The sequence below is a fragment of the Suricata suricatta genome, chromosome 5, assembly GCF_006229205.1.
Source record: "Suricata suricatta isolate VVHF042 chromosome 5, meerkat_22Aug2017_6uvM2_HiC, whole genome shotgun sequence".
Taxonomy (NCBI): domain Eukaryota; kingdom Metazoa; phylum Chordata; class Mammalia; order Carnivora; family Herpestidae; genus Suricata; species Suricata suricatta.
The window spans coordinates 22,146,057-22,152,056 of NC_043704.1; positions in this window are offsets into that span (position 1 = coordinate 22,146,057).

The following is a 6,000-nucleotide window of genomic DNA, read 5'->3' on the forward strand; positions in this document are numbered from 1 at the left end:
GTAGCTTCTCTATATTTCCTGTGTCCACATAAAAGTTTTGTTTGCTTTGCAGTTACATTGTATCCTGTTTGTCTGTGGTAGGGATCTGCCCTCATACAAGAGATAAACCAGCCAGGATACCTGAGTCACCACAGGGAAGGACATTTGCCCTCGAGAGATGTTTTATTCACACCAGAATTTCTGAATTAGTATTCCGCATGTGTTGTATTTAGGCACTGAAATTTGGAGTTATTACAATATCATCTAGATTTTTCTGGTCATTAAACTTCTATTCCTCAGCTATTGAAATCTTTCCCACATAAATTATTGTTAATTTAGATGAAAAGGTACTTCTGGCATCTATACGGCTAAAGCATTTTGTTGGCTAATCAATTATATTATTTGATTGCCTTAGGTGTGTTACGTGCATTAGGTCTTAAACTGCTGCCTTATGCCATTTTTCTTTTCCTTTATTTTAATGTTCTCCTTGTATAGATTGATCATTAGGGTTCTGTGAGCTTCATATTAAAAGTTGAACATCTTTTCATTTTTAATCTGTACTACTGGTTTTCTTTTGCTGTGTAACAAATTCCAACAAACTTAGTGGCTTAAAAGAACAAAAATTTATTAGCTCAGTTTCTGTGGACTGGGAGTCTGCAAACAGGTTGGCTGAGTCCTCCACTCAGCATCTCATCAGACTGAAATCAAGATGTCAGCAAGTCTGTAGTATCATCAGATATTGGATTAACTTGATCTTACCTTGAATGAAATTCCAGCATACCAAGACACAGCCTTTTAGAATCTTACACTCAGCAGGTGTAATTCAGATTTCAATCAAGAACTCTTAATATTTCTGAGAAAGGATCAATGAAAAATCTGTAATCTTCTTCCTACCACTTTGTGTAGATTCATCTTCTTACACGTTTTGGCCTGCCAATTCCATCAGCTTTAGCAGTCTCCTAAGCTCAGTGAGGTTGGGTGTTTCATTTAGGATTTATCTCCTGCTTCCAGATTCAAAAAGCTTTACAGAGAGAATGCCAAGTTTACTGAGGCATGACCTTGGAGTTCAACTCATCCAATTAACTTTTACCAAGGAATATAGTCCAGCAAATATGTTGTTCAATTACTAAAAATAGTTGGCTCATATGCTTTTTCCAATTTGAGGTTCACTTTTTCTAGACAGTAAATATGGTGCCAGTTTTCTATCAGGGCTGGAAGAGGAATTCCCTACAATAATCTATAGTCAGAAAAAAATATTTTAAGGGAAACGCTTGATGAATTCTCTGAAGTTACTTAATACTATAATTTAAATAAAATATATAATTATTGATAACTGATTTGCCATGATCCAGAAGATTTCTGAAATTTTGACCAGAGATTGAGAAAATCAATGATTTTTAGAGTCCTCCGAATAGGTGGACATCAATTAGAATGATAATCCCCTAAAGGAGTTAGAAGTTTGTGTTTTAACTGATCTGAAAATAAGTGGATACATTTGAGTGAGGATCAAGTCATAGGGAGTAGATTATGCTTTCTATACAATTTATAGTGCTCTACTAGCTGCTAACTTAAGACAAAAACCTAAATGAAAACCTAGTAGGCTAGTCATGGTAAAAATCCAGTCTAAAGGTTTGATGAAATAATCATATGGACTCAAAAGCCAAACCCTCTAGAATTGGAAGACATAATTCTTTATGTATTTCCTACTCTACCCTCAGTCTTAATGAACCATTCTGGAGCACACATAAAACTTCTCTTCAACATGTCACCCCTTAAACCATATCCATATGCTCTTGTTCTTATTTGTTCCATACTTTTCTTCTTGTCTATTATTATTCTATTTTTAAGAGTCTGATTACTAGCCACTCTTTCTTTTGTGTTGGGTGTTCACCTGAAATGATTTTGGTTCATACTTACCTAGGCTTTATCCACTTCTGAAGACTCTTTTTTTCACCTTTTTACCTTCTTTTTAATTTTTTTAATGTTTATTTATTTTTGAAGAAGAGAGAAATAGAGCATGAATGGGGAAATGGCGGAGAGAGAGAAGCGGGTGGGGGGGTGCACAGAATCTGAAGCAGGTTCCAGGCTCTGAGCTGTCAGCACAGAGTTAGATGTGTAGCTCAAACTTAAGAGCCATGTAATCATAACCTGAGCCAAAGTCGGATGCTTAACCAACTGAGCCACCCAGGCACCCCAATTCTTTTTACTTTTTTGTGTAATATTCTCCAGATGATCTAATAGTATATCTTACTGTCAAAGGCAACATTTTAGAAACAAGTGGTCAGATAGCATCCCTGATAGCTAACAGGAAACATTTTGGCATTGTTTTTTAAGTATACATTTAGTTTTATATATATGCTGACGTAAGAGGTGGTGATGGCTCTTGTCATAAAAAGAAGAATGTGTATTAAATAATATTATATTTAAGAGCTGTTGTTTAGCATATAAGTTACAAAGATTTCAGCAAGAGAAAGCATTGTTTAGCAAAATTTACCATAAAAGCATATGGGATAGAATAAAAGCAGAGCATCCAGTTGAACTGGTACCAGAATGTTCAGACACTCCAGAATCTTTATCCTAATAATTTCTCTTTGTGGTAGTTTCAGAATAGTTTGAAAGTCTTTACTGAGGCTGATAAGACATGGGTCTGAATTTAGAAAGATGTGTCTGTTCTAATCCTCACAAAATCCCCCTCAACTGTTCAGCCTTTGCCAAGTCAGATAACCTCTGTAGAATTTGGTTTCTTCATCAGTTGAATCAATTGGTGAGAGTAAGAAGGATGTAAGTGATTTCCATATTCTTCTTCAGTTACAGAATTGTACCAGGATGTACACATAGATCTATGTGTCATTAGTTACAAAAAATAGAAATATTTAAGACTTTGGCAATTAATGAATTTTTATAATCTGAAATGATAAAATACTTAGAAGAAAAGGGTCCATAGCTCATTGTCAAAACACTTTGAAATAGTAAGTAAGACCATTCTCTTTGTATTGCTGAAAAAATCAAAAGTGCAGATAGAACCCAATGAAATTCTGTTATCATAAAAATGAATAATGAGATTTAGATATATGGATCATCAATGGCTATAATACATAGTAATTGAATTATTTTCTAAAAAATGTTCAGTGCAAATTCATAATGCCTATTATAGAAAAAACCATTTTAATCTCATTTGATCTAGAACATGACATTTTATGCATGGGTTGTCCCAAGTTCGTTTTATGCAGGGTGAAAATGATCTCAGGAGAATCTGGAGTTTCCTTTTTCTTTTCTTTTCTTTTTTTTTTTTTGGTTTAAAATTTTTTTGGTGTTCTATTTCTATTTTTGAGAGAAAGAGACATACAGTGTGAGCAGGGGAGGGTCAGAGAGAGAGGGAGACACAGAATCCGAATACAGGCCCCAGGCTCTGATCTAGCTATTAGCACAGAGCCCGATGCAGGCCTTGAACCCATGAACCGTGAGATCATGACCTGAGCTGAGGTTGGACGCTTAACCAACTGAGCCACCCAGGTGCTCATGGAGTTTTCATCACCATCACTCTTAATGTAACATCACTTTTTGAAATAAGAAACTATGGATATGATTTGAGTTTAATGTGATTTGAGAGTAACTAGAAGACCATTTCTTTATATTTTAAGTTTATTCATTTATTTTTGAGATACAGAAAACACGAGTGGGGTAGGGGTAGAGAGTATAAAGGGAAAGACAGAATTCCAAGGAGGCTCCACACTGTCAGTGTGGAGCCCGATGCAGGGTTTGAACCCACAAATCATGAGATCATGACCTGAACCATAGTCAGACTCTTAACTGAATGAACCACCTAAGTGCCCCCAAAACCATCTCTTAATAAAATTCTTAAACAGCTTCCTAGAATACCAGAGATGTCTGTACTGCTCATTTTGATTTCTTAAAGATACCTTTAAAGATAAAAAATACCTCCAAATATCTGAATCTACCTATATATCTATATTTACCATCTCTCTACATTGCAGTGTTTCTGTGTATCTATTGATCAAGTGATCACTTAATCCATCTATCAGCTAGTTAGCTAGCTACATTGCATGTAGATACACACACACCAAGGAGAGCTAGCTAAGTACAATCTTTCAGTGTCAGTAATATCAATATAGTGATAATGGGTTTATCTAACTAGCTAGAAAGTTAGCTCATCTTTAAGTGAATGGAATATACAATAGGATTTAAGAGGAAAATGAAACTGAACTTCTAGGTCATAAAGAGGCAAGTGGATGGAATGGGATTTCCTAAGACAGGTAAATGTGTCCAGGGAAATTGTTAACTGTGCTTCTGTGAAGGAAGAGTATTATAGGATGTTTAAGGGCACCTCAAACACCTATCAGGTATCATATCTAATGTTTCCTCAGACTCTACTTGGTATTTATTTATTTATTTATTTTAATTTTTATTTTTTTTAATTTTTTTAAAATTTTTTATTTATTTTTGATACAGAGAGAGACAGAGCATGAGAGGGGGAAGGGCAGAGAGAAGGAGACACAGAACTGAAGCAGGCTCCAGGCTCTGAACTAGCTGTCAGCACAGAGCCCAATGCGGGGCTCAAACCCACGGACGTGAGATCTGACCTGAGCTGAAGCTGGAGACTTAACCGACTGAGCCACCCAGGTGCCCCTGGTATTTATTTTTAATTCACTTTCAAGAGAATGTGCCTTTTTACATTGTCACAAATGGTTTCTTTTCTGTTTTCTTATGTGTTTTTATTTTGTTTCATCTTGTTGTGGGTTCCTTAAAGGTGCCATAGTCCCAGTTTCACTCATTCATTCAAGCCTAAAAATAGGTAGTTTGTTGGGAGCTATCTGAACTCACCGGTTGAGTGAAAATTCCTGGTGAGGGTATGGCAAGTTTGCACAGTCTTTTGCCCCCAGAAAACTACCAAAATCTACCCTCTAGTAACTTTCATTTCTGTTTGGGCACCAAACCTTGGAGTGCTTTGCTGATAAGTGTCAGGAGCAGCCTGTCTTCCTGTCCTGTCCCTGAGGCATGATTGCACCTTGTCAGGGAAAAGATGAGTAAACTAGATACAGCCTAATGTGACTAAGGCAAGCAACATATCATTTTCCTCCTAGCTGAGAAATTAACTGATAACTGACTACTTTCTGGGCCTGGACGCCATTGCAAAAGTCACTACTGCAATAAAATGTACCAATCGTCTTTGAGATCGTGAGAGCAGACATTATGTCTCTTGGGAATCCTGTTTTTCTGGGAACTTTCTCTTAGAGTTATAAACAGCCTAACTCTTACTCATAAAAAACTGACCTTTACTAAACAATGCTGTTTGCCTCTTGGTTAAAGGTCCCTTCCTTAGGGCTATACCTGAGGTTTTGTATATCTTAGTTTTAAAAAATACCTGCCCATCCCATATAATAGCATCAGTGCCTGTAGCTAAGTTTTTTATGACAATCATTACTACTAGAATTGTAACTTCTGCAGAATCCATATCCTGGAAAATTGTAAAAATTATCTATGAGAAATAATTTACTGCTTTTTCTGTTACTTGTACCTTTCACCATAAATAAGCTAGAGAATCAGACAGAGCAGAGATGACTGCCTGGTGATCAGAAAGAAACCTAAGGCTCTCTTTCTCTCTCTCTCTCTCTCTCTCTCTCTCTCTCACTGACGCCATCCATCCTTCAGGGAACCCTGGACATGCTGGAGCTGGACTTGGCAGTAGTTAGCATGAGATAAGCCATACTCTATTTTAGGCACTGCTGACAGAGCAAAGACAGGAACCTATACTCTTTTTTTTTTATTTTATTCATTTTTGAGATACAGAGAGAGAGGGAGATACAGAATCTGAAGACAAGCTCCAGGGTCAGAGCTAGCTGTCAGCACAGAGCCTGATGTGGGGCTTGAACCAATGAACTGTGAGATCATGACCTGAGCCAAAGCCAGATGCTTAACCGACTGAGCCACCCAGGCACCCCAAAGACAGAAACCTATCAAGCTCCCTGCCCATGTGGAATTTATATTCTGACAGGTTCTTAA